The sequence below is a fragment of the Pristis pectinata genome, chromosome 14 (assembly GCF_009764475.1).
Source record: "Pristis pectinata isolate sPriPec2 chromosome 14, sPriPec2.1.pri, whole genome shotgun sequence".
Taxonomy (NCBI): Eukaryota; Metazoa; Chordata; class Chondrichthyes; order Rhinopristiformes; family Pristidae; genus Pristis; species Pristis pectinata.
The window spans coordinates 52,577,351-52,598,949 of NC_067418.1; the positions used below are offsets into that span (position 1 = coordinate 52,577,351).

Here is a 21,599-nt window from a genome sequence, read left to right on the forward strand (position 1 = left end):
AGAAGCATGGTCGTTTGAGCATCATCAGCCTGTCCAGTTCACGGGTTTCAATGTTATATTTCACTCCAGCCGTTAAACGAGACAGTTTATGTTGGTCTCTCCAACAACTTCCCTCCAGACCGACACCGTGTCGACGGCCAAGTTCAATCAGTGACCGTATCTCCGATATTTATGCTCCAACATCACATCCACGTATAAGAACAAATTCGTCTCTCGTCTGCATTTTCCGTTTGTTTTCCTGTTCACTCTCCTGTTCTTACATCAATGGACTTATGGACTTATTGTCATTACACACACACACACACACACACACACACACACACACACACACACACACACACACACACACACACACACACACACACACACACACACACACACACACACACACACACAGAATGAGTCACACATTTTAAGAAGGCATTACATGAGAAGTGCTCCAGGGTGACGTAACCCAGATAGGTTACCTATTTTTATACCATCCCCAGACCTTCCTGTACAAGTAGAAGTATAAAAACCGACTCTTCAAACAGAGGCTGCGCATTGTCATGCCAGAATGACTACAGCAAGTGAATGCTGTGCAATAGATGAAAGTCCTTGTATAGTAGATGTGCGGGTAAATTTAAGGTGATCGTTTGTGTCGGAAATGCACGAAAATCATGCTCTTGGAACTGGTGCAAGCTGCGAGTTGCCAGCCAATCTGCGACAAAGCGAAAAGGCAGACAACACCTTTACCGCTGTGCGCTACTGGATTTGGCTTGACATTACCCTGACAACAACTCAGCACTGACCACTCTTCAAACACACATTTTTCGTACATTTCGCAGCTTAAATCATCAGCGTTCTGATCCAACCATCTCTTCAGAACTGCCTGCAGATTTGAACATGGGTCCGACTGCTCGTGACAGTTTTGATCAACGTTCCGAAGTTACTTTCCAGCAAAGTGTCCTCTGAGTCCAATTTCATTGAATTTCACACAAAATATAGAATACAAAAAACACCGGCCAAGCTAATATCCTGAAACCACGAGGTAGCTCCCGCTGCAGCTGACTTATGTCCCAAACCAGTCATTTCTTGTCATTGCTCTGGTTTCTGCAAACAGCAAAACTGATCCGCTGAAACAGTCAAACACCAGCTCTGATGAGACTCGAACCCACAACCTTTCAATTTCTTTTAAGTTCACCAGTAGACGTCCAACACGTTATCCGTTGCACCACAGAACCTTTTCAGCAATTACTGCTGCTGCATGGCTAACCTAGAGTTCCATATCTATCTCGCGTTTCTTCTTCAGTCTTATCATCTCCACTAAAAAGCGGAAATCAGTCCTTCATTCCGCCAGCCATTGTCTTCTGAGGTTGGTCCGAAACACTCTCTGAGCCATTGTACCGTTGTCGTTTCGAAGTTCACATTCTGTTTGATGAAACTCTCCCAGCTATTTGCACGTAGTTGCTTTTTCAGTCATCCTGCTACGGGTTTCAAAATTTTCTCCTTCCCATTCTTCTTCCTGTCAGAACTCTTGTTGTCCGACAAAAAAGGAGAATCAGTCCACCGGTAGGCGGAACGTGAACACGTGACACGAATGTAAACTTCCAGCTGCAGAATGTTGCATTCAGACATCTGACTCATTCCTGCACTCTCCTCAAACCGGTTTAATAGTCTTCAACCTTCTCTGGCAGGGCCTGATTTAATCTCACCTCAATGTCCGAGGGCAGCTCTCGCTCAGGGTTACATTCAGATATTCGTTCCACAACCGGATAATTTGGGGCGTCTGGAATTCCACTGTAGATTGGGTGCTGCTGTATTTTCTCTCGTTGACCCGACACGGATATTCGACTGTGGTGACAGGTCATAGATCCGATTTCTTTCAGGGAACATCCCACAGCGCGCTGCAGATATTTCCCAGCCAGATCCTTATCCTGCTCCGCATTCAGTGCCGAATGTGACTCTGTCTGCACTGCTCGCACGGACCTTTCATTTCAGTCCGAAACACCCCGCTGGAGGAACAAACATCTTCAGTCACCTTAGGTGACGCTCTCGCTCAGAAAGCTAATGCTCCAATAATTGCTGCTCCGTGAAACCCGTCCACCAACGTTTACTGAAAAACAAAACGTTCATTTAAATCTTTACTTCAACTAAAATCTGCTTTCATGATACTAAAATACGTGTGTTTACCCGGAAATGCGTCGGTTTACCCTGTGGAGCTCTAGTGGCGCAATCGGTTAGCGCGCGGTACTTATATGGCAGTACACGGTGGAGAAATGCCGAGGCTGTGAGTTCGAGCCTCACCTAGAGCACTTGTGGTTTTGATATTTGTTTCTGGTGCGATTGAAAGACTCTCAAACTCACTATCAAACTGAGATGTTCTATTTCCTATTGTCCTTGTTAGACATGCTGTTCATTGCTTGTATTCAAGTGAGAAACGTTGCACCGCTCCCCTGTTGTTGGTCTGATCAAGAGAGCGTGAGTTCACAAAGCGAGCTGAAGAGACCCTTCCTTCATCACGTGCAAGGCCTGTTTCCGACAAAGTATCACCAAAGGCTGGCAGAAGGAACGGCGGTAGTGGGATCATCTCAAATCTCTCGAACTCCGGTAGGTGCAGACAAAGTTCGCTTCATCTCTGGTCATTCGACCATCTCGCTGTTTCGAGAATCATTTTGTCGAACCGCAATAACGATTGGGTTTCTGAAGTTCTGCCTCACAACTGCCCCTCTTTCTGAAAGTTTGAAACCTGTCCGCAGCATTGGAATTCACCTGGTTCTGGTTTATGTTTTTTGTTAGCTGCCAACACAGCAGTGATTTGCCCTGTCTTGTGCTTTCCTTCAACCCGCTTCTCGTCACTGCTTGTTTCTTTATCATGTTGTTTCTTCTCCCGGTAGACTGTTTGTTTATCCAATTAAGTTAGCACTTTTCTTTCCCTCCCCCTGTCTTTCCCGCAATCCAATTAACTAAAATGTTCAGCTGAAAACCCACTATTCCTAAAACCTTGCTTCAGAAATAGCGGACTCAATCTAGGTCCTCGTCACCATCGGTTCACCGGCCCTGTTGTTTAGGAACATTCATAGATGGATGCGGCCATTAGCACCACCTTTATTTTCTCTGTGGCAGACCAACTGGAAGCATCGTGACAGCTTGCACGGGCAATGAGTTTGAGGCCGAACCAAATTTACGGAGAAATGAAACCCCGACTTTACAATCGTAAATGACACAGCCTTATATTGCAGAACCCCCTTTTTTTCAATTTTTCATGAGTGACCTCTCTCCCTCTCTCTCTCTCTCTCTCACAACCAGACACACACACACACACACACACACACAAAAACACACACACACACTCACATACATAGAGAGAGAGAGAGAGAGAGAGAGTTCTCCAACCTTCTGTCACCGTTCTCTTTTTGTTTCGTGAACGGAACTTCCATGCATTATGTTGAAAGTGCAGACTCGGAAGGCAATGAATTGGAGACCACGTGATCAGTGGTAGTGTGGCCGAGCGATCTTAGGCGCTGGATTTACGCTCCAGTCTTTGAAGTAACGTGCTTTCGAGTCCCACCACTGCCAAGCTACGAAATTTCACCTGTGAGTTTAGAGATGCTGCTCGCTGGGCGGACAGTCACAGCTGACTTTCTGCAATCTGACCTTGTAACTGAAATCCCCATCCCTCTGGATGTTCCAGTAAGCCTGTTCTGCTTCCAGTCTAGCACAGAAACGCAGTGGCATAAGTATTGCCGCAGAATTGGATGCAGATTCTCAAGTGGAGCCCCACCAACATGCGAGACGCCTTGACTCCTATCTTGTTGTTGCTCTCGGTACAGCTTACCCACATTCACAATACAGTGAATGGCGTTCACTTCCTTGAGCTAATCGATACTTTTCATTCATCAACTTAGCCAATGAGACCTGTCTGATGAGGGAAATCTCTCCTCCACCAACACTCAACCCTATTTCAAGTTTGCAAGAGAAATGGTGTTGAAGTCTCTCCACTTTGCTGCATGTAGCTCTGTTTGAACGGAGACTTTTCCCCTTTTAATTCACCCCTTCGTACCTTTTCACGTTTCTTCTTTCTCAAACATCTTCTCTGTGTCGTTCTTCAAACGTTTCAACTTTCAAGGGAAATGTGAAAAGAGGAATTGCTGCCAATGTGCAGCAGGCCAGTGGTGGCTTTCATCGGCTTTCTGATTGAGAAATAAGCAATAATAAAGCGGTGCACTGATCTCGTCAGCGGAAAGTGAAATCAAAAGGGTCATCATTCCATCGCAATGCTGCTTGGGGAATTTATGTTGTACGTCAAATTGAAATATGGAATCCTGCATTGGGGATGGTTCCGTTCCTGTGCAGAACTCCACATCACTTTTCACGAGTTCCATATGATCAGTTTTCTGACTTGCTTCAGTATGGCCACTTTGAAGAGATAACCTCTCCCTGTATTCTGCTGACATGCTGAGCTGTGCAATGTTTCCGTTTAGAATATGTGAGTATACGACGGTTGGTTTTGATCTGACAGACACGGTGCTGGTGCAACCTGCACAACTTTCTGTCCGCCGACCAGACGCTGGCTTGCATTACGAAATGTGTCGCGACAACCTTTTATAATATGTTCCTTTTGCCCCAGGCAGATTAATTGTCCACTATTTAATGCCCCCAGAACCATAGAACCATGGGACACTACAGCACAGAAAACAGGCCATTCGGCCGTTCTAGTCTGTGCCGAAACGGTATTCCGCTAGTCCCACTTACCTGCACCCAGTCCATCAACCTCCAGAACTCTACCGTCCATATATCTATGCCCCTTGATTCGCAGGTAAGTGCTTGAGTCTGGAAGACATTGACTGGAATGTGGAAAATAAAACGCGATCAATGAAATGTCTGTGTGTTTGTTCATGTGGTGGACAGTGCGGACTGGATGGGCCGGAAGGTCTATTTCCATGTCGCATGACTCGACAACTACAAAAAAAGCCCCAACAACTCACGCGTCGCCCTACCAACTACCATCTTCGTCCTCCACAAATTTATCTGCCACATGTCTCAGTAACGTCCTTCTGTTAACTTCGTTGCCGAGGTGAGGGGAAGTAAAGAGATGGTCGAAGACTTGCGACGAGTGAATACGTGGAGAGAAAGCTCCGAGACACCGGCGAGTTATCCGCGAGGTGTGGAGGGTGATCCTGAAGGGACTGATGTTGAGAGAGAGGTATTTCCCTGTGTTAGTTATACAGCACACAGCACATTCTCTGACTGAAAGAAGAGAGGAATGATGGGCTATACTTTGTGTTTGTTGCTTGCGGCATAACAGGCTGTAATTCACGGCGATACAACAGGATCTGTCAGTGTTCAGCAGCATTGCAAAATAAATAAAGTTTTGGACGCTTCCCATTGTTTCTGTGGTGTAGTGGTCATTACGTTCGCCTGACACACCAGTTCAATATGGGCGGGAACACTTGATTTGTTTTGTGCACCAGGTGTTGCTCAGGACGTGACACTCAACCTTCACATGAGGATTTACAAAAACTGCCTCAAGCTCTTGCTGAACATGTGAAGAGAGACAGACTGGATGCACACAGTGGACGTTGGCAAAACGACCGTGATAGGACTCGAAGCTGCAAACTTGTGATACCACCACGTGAAACACTTAAGACAGACGCTTTATCCATAGTCCATCCTCATCAGGAACCGAGGAAAAAGCATCATCAAGGATGCCAGGTCCGGGGTTTGTGAGAAACTGAGAAAAAGGCGGGGCCTCTTTTTCCAGCACACAAAAGACAACCAGATTTCAAAGTGTTCCGACACATAGAATGTTTCCGTGAAGGAACCAAGAGAATTTGCAGATGCAGCGGAGTTTTCATTGCGGCACAGAAGTACGAAGTATCATGTGGTTTGTCTTGTACATTCCCACTGAGGTCACGCTGGCTTGGTGAGGTGCCTGGAATGAGCTGTTTCAGGGTCGAAACTAAATGTAAGTGGAGCGGACCACTTAGGCAACATCACTTTCTCATCTCCGTGGGTCATGAGAAGCACTACTGGCTTTCTCTTATTTATGTCACCATTGTTATGACGATTATGTACTCAGGGCCCAGGTTCCCAACACTCTGAGAAATAACACATTGCATGTGACCTGGACTCGATAATTAGCTTGTTATTGCTCCCACATTCCCTCATTCTTCCTTTGGAATCCTCGGTCTAAATCGCCCACCGCTGTACTTCCACCACACGAGACATACAGCGTTTCAAAAATTACATTAAATGGAATCTTGGTGAATCTTTGGAATTCTCTTTCGCTGGAGACTGGACCATTAGATATTGAAGGTGCCTCAAAACAGTTCGCCTGGTGTTTTGATCGCTTCCTGCGAGTGTTGCGTGACTTGGGCGAGTCCTTGCCCCGGAACAACTGGGGCTTTTAATGTCAAACCTCCACCTCAGTCACACCAGTTTTGCTCACTTATTACCGGAGGTCATACTCACCTGGCCTACTTATTCACATGGAGCCTGAATTGCAGATCGTCGTCCATCCGTCGCTCGGAGGGGCTCATTGGTTCCATCGCCAACCTGGATTTTATTGCAACACATGTGCCTCCAGAACCAGTATCCTCACATAAAGCGTTGATGCAGGAGCCACTGGTAAAGCTGGCAATTTCCTCCGAAGTGGTCGCATGCAAACTGCGAACCTGAATCCAAAAACGGCGGATACGGTCCCAAGTCGTTTGAAGTTAACGACGGAGAACAGCGACAGCATAAGAAGCAGTGAGCGGGGAAACCATTGGGCCTTTAGGCCCCATCACTGCATTCATTGTCACGGTTGTGCCTTCACCCCACTCATTCCCTGCTCACGGAGGTTAACCACTGACTGAAGGCAAGGTCGGTGATATTCTGGGTCACTCTGCGTATCAGTGACGGAAGAACAAGTGTTTCTACGGTGGCTCACTCAAGGTTTAGAGGTTGAAGCTGACAGAATTTCGTCAGTCGGAAGGTGGTGCCGTACCCTTTACGGGCACCTCAGTGATGATCTTTTAAGCAGTGAAACATGAAGGAAGAAATACTTCTCCCCATTGTCCATATCAAGCGACAAAGTTTTCCAGGTGAATATCGAAGAAAGAGTTGAAATATTAAGTGAGAAGGAAATAAAAGAACAATTGCTTCTTGCGTTCGTTGGCCTCAGAGGGACGTGTTTTGGGCAGAAATTTGTGAAAAATGAGATGTGATACATTTCGTCTAATTGGCAGCGAGATACGAACGGAGTGGTCGACTGTGTTCGCCAGTTTGATGTAATCCAGATGACAGACGGTAAAGGACGATGTTGGGGTGAACATTGCTACCCGACCACGTGGTGACCTCAAAGTATTTTTATGTCAGAGGGTGGTTCACTAATTACACATTAGATTGCGTAAAAAAATTCCCGCCTCAAAGGGATTAATTAAAACTTGTTTGTTCACTGACCGTGAACGACATCAGGTTAGTGAGTTCCAAATGTCCCAATGGTGAGGTTCCCCTTTTCTATTAATATTGGAATCCCTTCCCTGTGCCGCTTGAGAATTACTTCAGATATTCACGGCTATTATCTGCACAAAAGTTGGAAGATGTCCCTTGATTTCAAGATAATTGATGTCTTTTATGATATCGAAAAGATATACTCTCCCATCCTGGCTGCCCTTGGGATCCTGAGTAAGTTGGTAAATCGGCCGTGTGTGCAATAAATTACGTTTAGCTGTGCGACTGTAATATCAATTGGTCCTAAAATACGGAGATTCGATCCATCCAGTACCTACTCTCAATATCGGGCTGTTAACATGCAGCAGGTCCTTGCTCTGATCGGCATATTCACACTCTCGTTGGCCAGTTGCAAATGAAAAGAAACTGATGCGTTATTCTTTTCTCACTGCCATATGATTTGATGGACATCCGCCATTGTTGGTGTGGACTGCATTTTTGCACTGAATCATTTTGTTCAGATGAACTGGAGTGTTTGTGAGTGCACTGGAGCACTGAACATGGCCAGGAACAGGGATTTGGACTGCGTGGATTAGTTCAGAAGGGAAGTGAATGAATGGCAATGGTCACCCTGATCCAGTACCAGTCACACATTTGAGTCATGTTCTGTAACAGCTGATGTCCTGTGCAGTTAACACAGGATTACAGTTCTCATTCCGGATGTATTTACTTGCCTTTATTTATATTGTTTTCTGGATTGTTTTGCACTTTTATTTTGGGAGAGAACAGCCTGCCAGGCCGACTTGGCACAGCTGGAAAATGCTTTCTGGTGAGACTTCAAATGGCTCTATTCCAACTCCAGCTCCACAGCCATTGTTATGCGTCTTCGTTGTTATTCGAATGCATTGAATCTTCTATCACTTTATTGATACAAGCATTCAACAAGTCATGGATATCTGGTTCAATTTCAATTGTATCCCCATGTTAATTTAGTCAGGCGTCCAGAGTTATGTCATCCAAGTTAGGCAAGACCGACTTTTACGTACAAAGGCAGAATAAAATCTCCAACAGTTGTCGGAAATTATGTTCGTACCCAAATAACTGGGATCATCTTTACAATGAATAGTCAACAACGGTAACTTGAGAGTATGCATGTGCTAATCTCCTACTTCAAAGCAGGTATCAACATTACTTGATTCAGACTAACTTTACGAGCGTAGTTGACAAAATAAATTTTAAAAAAAACATATCTGCTTCGGTTCAAGTCTTCACACCTCAACCACAGAATCTACAATTGCACAACATGGACGGAAAAACCTTTGGTTTTGCTTTCGATTCGAAAGCAGATAATATTATGTGTGAATGGACATGGGGAACATGACATGCTCTTAACGATGTTGCTGGTAAACACTATAATTTAATTTTCTCACGGGGAGCTTTGTTTCTTCAAGATCTTTATTCCATGAATGCTGACACTGCAGCCATTATGTCCTGTTATCTTGTCTTCTCGTTCGGGTTGCTCACAGTTAACCTGGTGACGATTTTGGTCCTGTCTTGGGGAAAGTGCGGTCCCTCCAGATGTGTCACCTGCTACCTGGTGACCATGGCAGCAGCGGATCTACCGGTCGTTATCTTTGATCAAATATTGAGGCAGATTATGATTGCTGATCACATGCCTTTTGTGTGATTCATCTCCGCGTGTAATATCCACTCCAGCCTGCTTCACGCGTCACTGACTGTTCCATCCGGTTCACCGTCGCGTGTACCTTTGATCGATGTGTAGCCATTTGTTGCCAAAAGTTGAAATTTCGCGATTTCAACGAGAAAAGGGCTGCTATGGTTTAGGAACGTTGACTGAGCTGAGCTGGATAAGGAAAGTTTTCTGTTATTTTCTGCACACACATTGATACAGGTTGGTGAACACTCTTTGGTTTTGTTACATGGATGTCCGTATAATGACGCCAACGTTCTTTCAAACTCCTGATCAGCCCCCACGGTACCAAAGTATTTTCCTCTTCACCGGATCCCCTCTGTGCATCGCACACTATCTTAACCTACTGGGCCTCGTATTCCCTTCCCCACCAGTCCCACCTGCCCGTCATCTCTCCTGTATCTGATTCCCCTGATGACTTCCCTGAATTATTAGATTCCAGAATTTACAGCAATTTGTTTTGTCAACTTATCACCTTCCAGCCGTTGACATTACCTACACTCATCTCTCCCACTACCTAGCTCCATTTACCCATCATCCCACTCGTCACCTAGTTCCAAACATCACCTACCAGCTCTTGCCTTGCACCTCATCTCAGCGTCATGTACCGGCTAATCCGCACCGCTACATTTTCAGTCCTGATGCAGGGTGTCGGCCCGACACCTCAGCAGTCCCTCTGCCCCCACAGATTTTGCTTGAATCGCTGAGTCTGTCCAGTTGTTTAGTTTTGCACCAAAATAGCAGTAAACTGGGTGTCTGTTGAGCATTTGGGGCGTTGAAGGTTGAAAGCAAGGAGCTGCAAGAATAAATACAGTCAGTACCCAAAGAAGGAATCGGCTCGTTCACTCTATGAGAAAAATGAACGGTGCCTTCCCTTGCAAAATTGTTTGCAAAATGTTATCGAGAAATCTGTTGCTGCAGTAGGATAGGAATTGTGGGACTGGTTTTGTCGCTTCTTCTGTAAACGAACGAAAGGGACCAGGCAAGAGTCTGCGTTTGACTGAATGCGATGTTCTCTTCAGTAATGTTATCTTTATGCACCAAAGAGAGTGGCTGGTCTCTGTAGCGGCATGGACAGCGTGTTGGACTTCTAATAATGTGTGACCAAGTAATTCAAAGGTTGTGGGTTCCAGTCCCACCAGAGTCGGTACTTTGTCCGAATTGCTTACAACGATAAACAAGATCCGAGTTCCATTGGGTGATGAAATCATCTGATGGCGGGTAATCCGGAAATCCAGGTCATGGTTTGAAATAATTGAATAGTTCACTTGATGACAGATTGAAGCTGATTACTTTCTCTCGGAGTGTCCGAGTCTGTGGAACTGTTCGGGGAAAATGCTGCTGGTACTGAGCCTATGATTATTTGAGGGAGACAAATACATGACCAAAATGGAGTTGGTATCTTCACGGGGTTGGCTGGAATACCTTACAATATGGAAGGGCACCTAATCCCAGTGTAAACCCCGTTTCGAAACGGTCATCTTTGTTACTTCTTTAAATTTTCAACCCGTACTCAAGGGGGCACAGTGTCCGGTGTGGTGCGTCTTTTGCTGATTACAGAGAAATCAACGACGGGAAACGTTATAAAATCAGAACGACTTGACAACAACTTCGGACAATATTGGACGTTTGCGTACATTTCTGTTCGCACAATTTAGAACTGCTGTGAATATCCGAGAGAGGGTCCAGAAGAGATTTTACAGAATCTCTGCCAAATTAAGTAATTTAATTTGCAACATGAATCCGTGGAGGCTGGGCTTGCTTCATGTAGATGAAGGACATTGAGAGGTCACTTTATGGACATCGTGGTGTAAATGCCCAAATGTCGCTGAACGCAACAACATCGGCATATACGATGGTGAGGTCACTCTTTCCATCCGCGGAAACATAAAAATGTAACCCTACAGACCCATGTCGACACTGAGAATATTCGTGAAAATTAGTCCGTGGACTGGCGTCTGGAGAACCCCGTGGTCTGTCACCCTGCCGCCTGACGTGACAACCGTTTACCACTGCTCTCTTTGGTCTGCTTTGAAGAGATGGAAGACGGGAAGCCACATCAAACCTCAAACACTGTATCTGGGACAAAGAGTTTCAAGGCACACACGGAGGGCGCAACACTTTCAAGATTAACGTGTTCAACCAATGAGCATTGTTATGCAATGAACTAAAAGCAACTTCGTTGTGTGGCAGTGTGACCGAGTGGTCTAAGGCGCTGAATTAAGGCTTCAGTCTCCACGGGTGCGGGGGTTCCAATACCACCACTGCCATTGGGTGCACATCTATTGCACCGAAGTTTAACTGTTGCAGTGTTAAACATGCATGAAGAATTTGTTTTGCAGAACAAAATGCAAACATCACAGATCACCGTGACGAGGATCCTCCATTGGTGACAGTGTCAATGACATTACTGCAGGACTGATGAACAGTCCTGAGTTGGTGTTCGAGATTATGGAGCGGTAGTGCAAATGGGTGGAAAAAGTCTTCAATATCAATCTGCATTGCAGCTCATACCTGCAACGGTAATTTTACCATGTCTTGAAATACAGAGCGAAATGGTCGGCCTTCGAGTCGAAAAGCCCTGTGCAACGTTGTGTGGGATCATTCGTCAGCAGGACCAGGGAAAGGTCACAAAGCAGGACACGGCCGCGTTTGCAAAAGATTGTGACCCTAAACCAACACCACACCGCAAAAACGCAAGAAAGCAAGTAAACGGACTACAAAGTCATCGGAACCGCCAGCTGGTTGAACCGTTCGCACTGTTCCTTGCTCCACAGACACCGACAGACTAACAGCGTTTAGGAAACATGTTATTTCTTCTGTTCCTTTTTGCGTATTTGTTTTTGTTTTATGATTGCAGCTGCGTGAATGTCGGTAGTTGCGTGGATCGCGCCTTCATCACACGACAATTCGCCCCATAAATGAAAGGCTCCGCTGGGAGTTGAACCCAGGATCTCCTGCTTACAAGACAGGCGCTTTTACCAGTGAAGCCACGGAGCCCTCGCACCGTAGTAATCAGATGTAACTTGCATGAACTTCCCTTGTTCGTCTGCTGGCGAGGGAATTGCTTCAGATTCTCTTCATTTCTACAGATTCACTGGTCTTGCTACTTCCAAACATTGTATCACCGTATCCAGGAACGGAAACTCCGCAGAGACAATCCCGCTTGTTTTAGTGAACGCTTCATCACGTCCGTTCACACCACCTCAAAACCCTCTCCCACCAGCTCCGCTATTTATGTTTGATCTCACCACAACCTCAGCAGAAGTTCTCATAGGTCAAACAAAGTGCACACACTAATCAATAGCTGGTGGTTTACAACTGCCTCTGTTGGTGCGGACATGGAAACATTTTTTTTCTTTTTAACGAGTTGGTAACAGAAGGTAACGGGATACAACCGGCATGAAATCGCTTCCAGCGAGGGACGTGGCTGATGCTTTGTATTTATTCACCTTCGGGAACACATTTCTCTGGGACTGACGCTGGGAAACCCTCTGCAGTCTGACTTCTGGTTCTCAAGCAGGTCTGGATTTATCCGGTCCGTCTCTGCACTGGTTACAGAATCCGTGCTTTCCCTAACGCTCATCTAAATTGCTGGCTTGGAAACCTGGATTTCTCTCTCGTCTGGCGCTTTAACTGAAGTGAAATCGTGCAACGTTCACTGGGATCAACGACCCACTGTCCTTGGAGATTGTGACGCGTACAAACTGTCGCCGCAGCTCACATTCCATCTGCAATTTAAATTGGACCAGAGTTTCTATTCTGCCTCACTCTATCTGCCATACAGGGATATCAGGTTGTGCGTACAGGTCTATCGTTGCAAAACTGTTTGTTTTGACAGAACCGATTTCTCCTAAACTAATTGGTCATTCTCAACGATCGGTTCCTGATGTTATGGTGAAGTGCTGATTTAATGTTATGTTCAGTAAATCAGGCAGATATGCTCCCGTATGTTTTGTTGAAGTGCTACAAGACGTTGGTTAGGCCGATTTGGAGTATTCTGCACAGTTATTGTCTCCTTCTTGCAGGAAAGTTATCAATAAGGTTGAAAGAGTGCAGGGAATATTAAACAAGGATGTTGCCGAGACTGGAGTTCCTAACTTATAGGGATAATGTGAATTGATGATGAATTTATTCAGAGAAATTCAGAAGAACAGGGGAGAGCTCCGGGAGGTGTACAAAATTGTGCGGGGTCTCGACAGGGTGAATGCATGCAGGATTTTTTTCCCTCAGGTGGGTGAGACTAGAACTAGAGCAGATAGGATTGGGGTGAAAGGTGAAATATATAAGGGAAATATGAGAGTGAACTTCTTCACTCTGTGGGTGATACGAGTGTGGCACGAGCTGCCGGCAGAAGTGCGGTTTCAATTGTACATTCAAGAGAGGTTTGGATGAATTAATGGATGGTAGAACTTTTGAGGGATATGGTCTGGATGTAGGGATATGGGGCCAGGCAGAAGATCAGTTCGAATAAGACTTGTTGGCCGAAGAGCCTATTACCGTGCTGTAGCACTCTATTATTCAGTGGTGACTCTAGAATCCAAAGTCCAAAAACAATAAACTGCATCCAATTTGTTGTTTCCCCTCTGTGTGAGAAGAGATAAACGGAAATGTGCAGATCCTTAATAAGGAGGCAATTTACGTTTCTCAGTGTTCTTGGGATTTGGAACAAAGTTGTGCAATAATACAGAATCGGCATCAAATTTTCATCGTTTGTTACTTCACACTTCTGTAATAAAAGTATCGTATTCGTGACTGTTCTTGGTGCTGCCCCTCTGTTGACTCCTTCTGTTCACCCGTTCCTTGGTGAACCCCGTCGGATGGTACGTCGCATTGCTGATGTTGATGAGAGGAACCGTGTGGTTCTACAGATGACCCACAGAGAAGGGGACGCTATGTCTGCCTCAAGTAGTCCGCTCCGCTCACAGTTAATTTCAACCCTGAAACAGCTTACTGCATACATCTCACTGAGCCGGCTTGACCGCATTGTATATGTCAGCGGGAAGAGGCGGGGCAGGTAAAGTGAACGATTCAACTTCGCAACCGGGATGAAAATGTTGTTCAGTGTGCAAGTACATTATGCTCCATCGCGGAATCATTCCACATGTGGCAACTCGCGGGTTCGAATCCCACTCCTGACAGTTAACGATTTCGAATCATGATTCTCCCCCTATTTGGTTTCCCTGTTTTCTTCCACTGAGCGTCAGTTCTGCCTCGCTCCGTCCTATCTTCTGACATTGAACAACACTGCCCTTCCACAGATCGCATCTCTTTTATCTTGTGTATTAATTTGACCTATCGCCCTCGGCGATCCTCTCCCGGTCATTAAGATCATTGGTAATTCTGTCCCCACTCTCCCGTCCCATCCCCATGTCCGTTGTTTCACAAAAATACAGCAGTCTACTGATGTCAACGCTGAATGCAGTCACGGCCCAGAAGGGGTAATGGTGTGTTGGACAGTTGGGGAATGAGAATGTTTGTGAGAGTTGCGAGGTAGAAAGAGACAGAGACTGAATACCAGATAAATACAGACAGTGCAGGACTGGAAGAGTTCGACGGTGAGGTGTCGGAAGACTTGCAGGTTCAGCGAAAGGACAATAGAGGTAACTGAGAGGAATGTGAGACGGAGCTGAGCTGAAGGTATGTTCATGTTCCGGGGGTGAGTTCGGAGAAAATACAATCTTCATTTTCAGCACGGTACTACATTTCAGAAGCACCTCATTTGTTTCATTATCGACAGTCAGGCAAGGAATAGAAGGAAATGGGCTATGTGAAAGCGGAAAGCATAACTTTTCTTCGGCATCATGGGTTGAGAAGATCTAATAGGGTGAATCACCCGTCCATGGTGCATTCCTGATCTATTGCATTGTACAGAAAACGTCCCCACATCTGGTGTCATCATCAGATGGATTATCGATGTTTGAGATTAACTCACCTGACTGATCCTTCTCATGGTTTCACAGCGGGACTGGGCAAGCAACAAGTCACCACCAATCTGTCCACACACCTCGGCCTGAAATCCGCCGTCCTCAGCTCCATCCGTCCGTCTCCGTCTGCCATCCTCTCTTCAAATGTAGCCTTGCTTCCAGAATCGGAGTAACCGGACCTGACGTCACGGAACGTGTCGATCAGGCCCCGCCGCAGTGTGTATTTCTGCAGGAAGGAAAACGTGCGCTTACGATCCTACACCGATGGTTATGCAGGTTCACTGTGGTGTCTCCTCCGCTGCGATCTGACCTGCTGAATGTGCAGCACACTCCGCCTTCCCAGCAGCAGCTGGTCCCCACAGTTTGAGTAGCTCCACCCGATGTTTATGAGCTTGCTTGCAGAAATTCATTGCAGCCAAGACACATGGAATAAAAAAGTAACGTGAAACGAAGCGGTGGAATTTCGTTAGGTTTCCCACGAGGGCGGAGTGACCGAGGTAATCGGGGCGCGGGAATCTGCTCGAATCCGACCAGCTTAAAATGCGTGTGTTTCAATCAGATGAGATAGTGGTGGTCGAGGGAGTGAGAGACATAATAGAAGAAAAAACACTTCTGTAAAACGACCGTGACAGGACTCGAACCTGCAATCTTCTGATGACCTCGCATTCAACACCAAAGTCAGATGCCTTACCCATTAGGCCACACGGTTACACCGTCCTAAAAACCCGGAGAAATGGAGCTAAGAAACCTGCTGGGCCGATGTGCTGCGAGATAGTGAGAAGGAGGGACGCATTTCTCAAGCACGGAGAGAATTAACAGCTGTCAAATGTTTCCACGTGCGGAATAATTCCTCGATGGAGCTCAATGTGCTGACCCACTGAACAGCACTTTCATTCCGGTTGGGAAGTTAGAAAGTTCACTCTTCCTGACCCGCCCCTTCCCGCTGACAAATATAATGTGGTCAAGCTGGCTCAGTGAGATGTCTGGAGTGAGCTGGTTCAGGGTCCTCTCCTGAAGCTGTGATGAGATCAAACGTAAAGAGCGGAGGTGGTGGGTGAAAGGTAAGCTGTGGTGCAAATGGAGGCGAGGAAGCGTTCAGTAAATTAGGTGGAACTGTGACTGCGGAGAATCCGTAATTGGATGCGGTGATACAATATTTGGAAGTAGACGACGCAGTGAATCTGTAGAAACGAGCAGAATCTGAAGCAATTCCCTCGCCAGCAGACGAACAAGAGAATTTAATGCAAGTAGCATCTCATTATTACAACTGCAAGACGGCGCAAGGGCTCCATGGCTTAACTGGTCAAAGCGCTTGTCTTGTAAACAGAAGATCCTGGGTAAAACTCACAGCGGAGACTTTCATTTATGGGATGAATTGCCGTGTGATGAAGGCGGGTTTCATGCAAACACCGCAGTTCACGCACCTCCAAACATAAAACTAAAAGCAACAGAATAAATAAAAAGCCTCCAATACGCTCCAGGTCTGTTGGTGTTTGCGGAGGAAGAAACAGAGCGAGCCGTTCAACCATATTACGTTTCTGATGACGTTCTTTCCCGTTTCCTTGCGTTTTTGCGGCGTGGTGTTAGTTTACGATTCAAATCGTTTGCAAACGCGGCTGTGTCCTGCTTTGTGACCTTTCCCTGGTCCTCTTGTCAAGCGATCCCACCCCGCGTTGCATAGGTCTTTTCGACTCGGAGCTCTGACCAGTTCGCTGTTGATTTGAAGACACGGCAGAATCAGCGCAGAAGGTATGAGGTGGAATGCAGATTGATATTGAATGCTGTTGCACTTATTTGTTTCGTTTAATTATGGGCCACAATCACGACCTGTCCACAATCTCGCACAGCATCTCAGGACTGTTCTGCAGCCCTGCAGTGATGTCATTCACCCTGGCACCAATGCAGGATCATTCTCACGGTGATATGTGATTTGTTTATATTTTGTTCTGCAAAACATTTCCCAATGGACTTTTAATACCGCAACAGGTAATATTGGGTGCAGTAGATTTGCACCCAATGGCAGTTGTGGGATACGAACCCAAGCCTCAGTGGAGACTGAAGCCTCAATCCAGCGCCTTAGATGGCTCGTCCACACTACCGCATAGCGAAGTTGTTTTTCGTTCATTAATAACAACATTGATTGGTTGAACATTTTCAATCTTGAAAGTTCTGTGCCCTCCGTGTTTGAATTGAAACTATTTGTCCCAGACACAGTATTTGAGGCTTTAAGGGGCTTCCCGTTTTCCAATCCATCCAATGACTCTGTTCAAAGTAGACCGGAGACAGATGTGGTAAACTGTTGTCACGTCAGACGGCAAGGTGGCAGACTACGAGGATTTCCAAACGTCAATGCAGGGACGCTAATTTTTCCTAAGTACTCTCAGTGTCGACATGGGTCAAATGGGTTCACCTCAGACATTTCCAGCAGATGCACAGAGTGACCTCACCATCCTACCTGTGTTGTTACGTCCAGCGAAACTTGGGCATGAACATCAAGATGTCCATAAATTGTGCTCTCAATGTTCTTCATCGAAGTGAAGCAATCCCAGCTTCTGCAGCTTAAAATTGCAAATGAAATCACTCACATTCCGTGCAATACCAGAAAATCTCTTCTGGACCCCCTCTGGGTTATTCAAACTCTTCTAATATGTGTAAACACGTATGTTCAGAAACGTCCGATATTTGCCGATGTTTTCGTGAAGACTTTATGATTTAATGACGGTCACTCGCCGTTGCCTTTACTGCAATCATAAAAACATGCACCACACCAGAAACTGTTCCGAATGCACGGTTCTACCCATTTCCCTCTGAGTCTGGGTTTTTAATTCAAAGAAGTTATAACGATTACCATTTCGAATCGGTGTTTCTGCGGGGATTGGGAACAGCTTAAACTGGGCACTTGCATATTGTGAGCGGACAGGTTCCGGGTAAAAAAAAAGTGACGTTATTCCCTGAATTATAGAAGGCAATTTTGGCGTTTTTTCTTCAGAACGTGTTTGAATTACAATGAACAGAATGCAAGTGTCTTGTCAAACCTGCGACATTAACGGAATAGAAGAAGTTGAGTAAACTGAAGAAAACCAAATATATAAAACCTACACACAAACATCCGTGCACATCGGAAAGACCTAAGAGCACCCATACGCTCAGCCATTTAACTCTGCATTTCAGCCAACCTCCTTATCGTGTTGTCCTCCTTTTTTCAAGTAATATTTCCCCCGTCTTTTAAATACTCATAGACTCAATACCCGCAGCCATTTTCCCGAAAAGTTCCACAGACTAGGACGGTCTGGGAGAAAATAATAACCTTTCTGGGTTTTAGTGAACGATTCGATTACTTCAAACCATGACCTGGATTTCTGGATTATCCAACATCAGGTGATCACGAATCTAACCTTGTTTATCGTTGCAGCGAATTCGGACAAAATAACAACTCTGGTGGGATTCGAATCCACAACCTTTGAATTGTGTCATCACGGATCGTCAGAAGTCTAACACGCTGTTCATTGCGCTACAGAGCCTATAGCCCTTTGGTGCATGTGGTTACAGCTACCGAGGAGAGCATCGCATTTCGTCAAACGGAGACTTGTGTCCGCTTCCTTTCATTCTTTCACTGATGAAGCGACAAAACCAGTGCCCCAGTTCCCATCCTATTGCAGGACCGAGTTCTCGACAGGATTTTGCAAACAATTAGACGGCAGGAATTTCTGATGACGCACAGTATTTTTGAGTCTGCGCTGAAGAGACTTGCGTGCGTTTCTCCTCTTGCAGAGGACGCCGCACAGTAAATCTTCTCCAGCACGGGTGAGAAAATAACTGATAACTATTGAATTGCGAGCAAAGTCGGGAACATGCTTGCCAAGCCCACAGCAGAAGGAATACCCTCAAAACCGTGCTTTAAATCACTGCGCCATTGAGTTGCAAATCACCATTTCATTACAAGTAAAGTGGTTCATTTTGAAGTAACTTGCACGATAGAAGTCCATCGCGTTGTTTACTGCCCCACCAAGCCCAGACGTATTAGATATGGGTTCAATCCTCACCTCGTCCTACCAGATGCAGTGTGCAGTTCCGCCTATGACTGTGTGGATTTCCTGCATGTTCACCGGTTTCCTCCCATGTCCCAAGAACACTAAGGTTGGCAGATTCATTGGTCACCGTAACATGTCCACAGTGTGTCGGTGATAGACAGAATCTGGGGGTAATTGACAGGAATATGGGAAGAATAATGAGAAATTGGCGTTTGTTGGTGGTGACAGTTTCTTGGGGACTCGGTGGATGGAAAAGCCTGTTTTCTTGCTATATCCCTTTTCTGCCTCCGTAACAGTGTCGCTGTGCAGCTCATAATGTTTATGCGGCGCAGTTTGTTTTGTCACCATCTCAGCCTGTTGAGAATATTTGGGAAAAACACCGAGTACCCATTAAATGATGATCGAGAATCATCAGTAGAATAATGACAAATCACAATTCTTGTCCAATTTCCATTACAATGCGATTTTTTCATGTTGAAACATTTGACCATAAATTGGGAAGAATATTTAATCCTGATCAAATGTGGAATGAAGCTGAAAAAAAAAGTAAAATGGAAACATGATCTGTGGAGGGAGAGGAAATTAAAGTTTTAGAGCTGTCAGACGTCATGGACACATAGAAACTCGCTGTCTTTGAGCAACAGAGCAATCCGGCATTCCCTGGTTGCCTTTCGGTGCAAGCAGCCAGAAATGATATTTTGTTTGTTTGTTGTCATTCTTCAGAGTCGACATGATCCATATGATTCCCATTACAAATATAAGTTCCATATCATCCACATCCCATGCAAAATACATGTCATGTTTCAGTAGTCAACAAGTAAACCAAGGCCTGAGGAAATGCTGATTTGCCGTTTCAGCGCCGCCAGAAGTGTTGAATGTCGGGGAGAAAACCTGAGCTCACCGTCCCTGGGTGGGCGACAACCACTAACCTTTCGGTTCGCAGCCGAACGCGCTGGCCGATTGTGCCACAGAAACAGCTGATGCCAAAGCCCATCGACAGACAATGTAACGGTGCAGTGACACAAATCAGACTGTAAATTCCGTTTCCTATTCTGTGTTGTCGCTGCTAATTGATTGGTAGACGTTTCTGGAGCTTGATAACGTTTTCTAATTGTTGGATTAGAATTAATTAGAACGAACCATTTAAATTACCGTGTGGCGAGCTCTGAAGGAATTGTGGAAATTTCAAGGCATCGCCTTCGTCGGTTGTCTGTACTTTCCTTAAATTAAGGATTTGCGAAGATATGATTTCAAGAACCATTTTCTCGTGTTCCCAACAGAGCTGTCAAGCAACTCTCTGTCAGTTAAAAGAAAACGTGAGAGCAGAAAGGCAAGTGAAGTGTCAGAGAAGGACCATCTAAAAGTGGAATAAGGTGGAAATTGGCAGAAATGGGAATAAAAGCTTTGGCCTCTGTGTCAGGAAGCAGCGGCAATGTAGTCTTCGATGTGTTGAAAGGGAGTTGAGAGATGGGATAGAGCGACTCTGAAGCATATATTTATTCTCCTCCTTGTATCTCGAATTCAAGGTACCTCATGGAGTATAAAGCCTATAGCGAGGTAACAGGCCTTTCGGCCTAATACTTCCATGCTGACGAATGAATCTGCTTGATCCAATCAAATGAGCCTGAGTTGGGCAAATATTACTCGGAAACACTCCTGTCCATGTAACTGCCAGCATATCTTTGAAATTCGTACTTGAACACACTTGTCCACTTCCTCTGGCAGCACATTCCATATGGACTCCACGACCTGTGTTAACAACTTGTCCATCAGATCCCATTTCAATATTTCCTCTCTCACCCGAAACTTATCCCCTCCATTTTCAGTCTATCTCACTAAAGAAAAATAGACAGTGACAATCCAACTTATCTCTGCCCCTTATGATTTTATAAACCTCTAAAAGTCAGTCCTCAGCCTCCGTTGCTCCAGGGGAAAAAAACAGCTTATCCAATCTCTCCTGGTTAGTGAAGCTGTCCAGTGATGGCAACATCTTTGTGAATATGTTCTGTACCCTCTACAGGTGAAAGACATCCTTGTGAATATCTTCTGTACCCTCTGCAGGTGAACGACATCTTCCCTGCAGCGAGTTGACCAGACTTACACACAGTTCTCCAAGTGCGGTTTCATCGATGTCATGTACAGCTCTAACATGACGTCCGAATTTTGTACTCAGTGCCCTGACTAATGAGAGCACGCGTGACAAGCATCGTTTCCACCAACCTGTCTACCTGTGTCGTCAAATTCCGGAAAGTATGTCCTTATACGCTGAGGTCTCTCGGTTCTACAACACTCCACAGGGAGCTCTCATTTACTGTGTGAGTCCTACCCTGGTTTATCATCCCAAAATGTGACTCTTCGCAGTTGTCCCAGTGAATACATCTGCCGTTCCTTGGCTACATTCACAGTTGATTAAAGTTCTGTTGTTATTTCAGATAACCTACTTCATTCTACCACGAATATCGGTGTCTTCCGCACAGGTAATAACAATGCCACCTCAGTTTTTATCTCTATCGT

At 45.5% G+C, this 21,599-nt stretch overlaps 3 non-coding genes across 3 annotated transcripts; 1 reads left to right on the plus strand and 2 right to left on the minus strand.

The window, feature by feature from the left end:
• The first annotated feature begins 2,200 nt into the window (after nucleotides 1-2,200).
• On the plus strand, nucleotides 2,201-2,294 carry trnai-uau (transfer RNA isoleucine (anticodon UAU)). Its single transcript has 2 exons — nucleotides 2,201-2,238; nucleotides 2,259-2,294. It is a non-coding gene; the product is annotated as a tRNA-Ile (tRNA).
• Nucleotides 2,295-12,053: 9,759 nt separating this feature from the next.
• trnat-ugu (transfer RNA threonine (anticodon UGU)) lies at nucleotides 12,054-12,127 on the minus strand. The gene has a single exon. It is a non-coding gene; the product is annotated as a tRNA-Thr (tRNA).
• A 3,547-nt stretch (nucleotides 12,128-15,674) lies between these two features.
• trnaq-uug (transfer RNA glutamine (anticodon UUG)) lies at nucleotides 15,675-15,763 on the minus strand. The gene is given in 2 exon segments: nucleotides 15,675-15,710; nucleotides 15,727-15,763. It is a non-coding gene; the product is annotated as a tRNA-Gln (tRNA).
• Nucleotides 15,764-21,599: the final 5,836 nt, after the last annotated feature.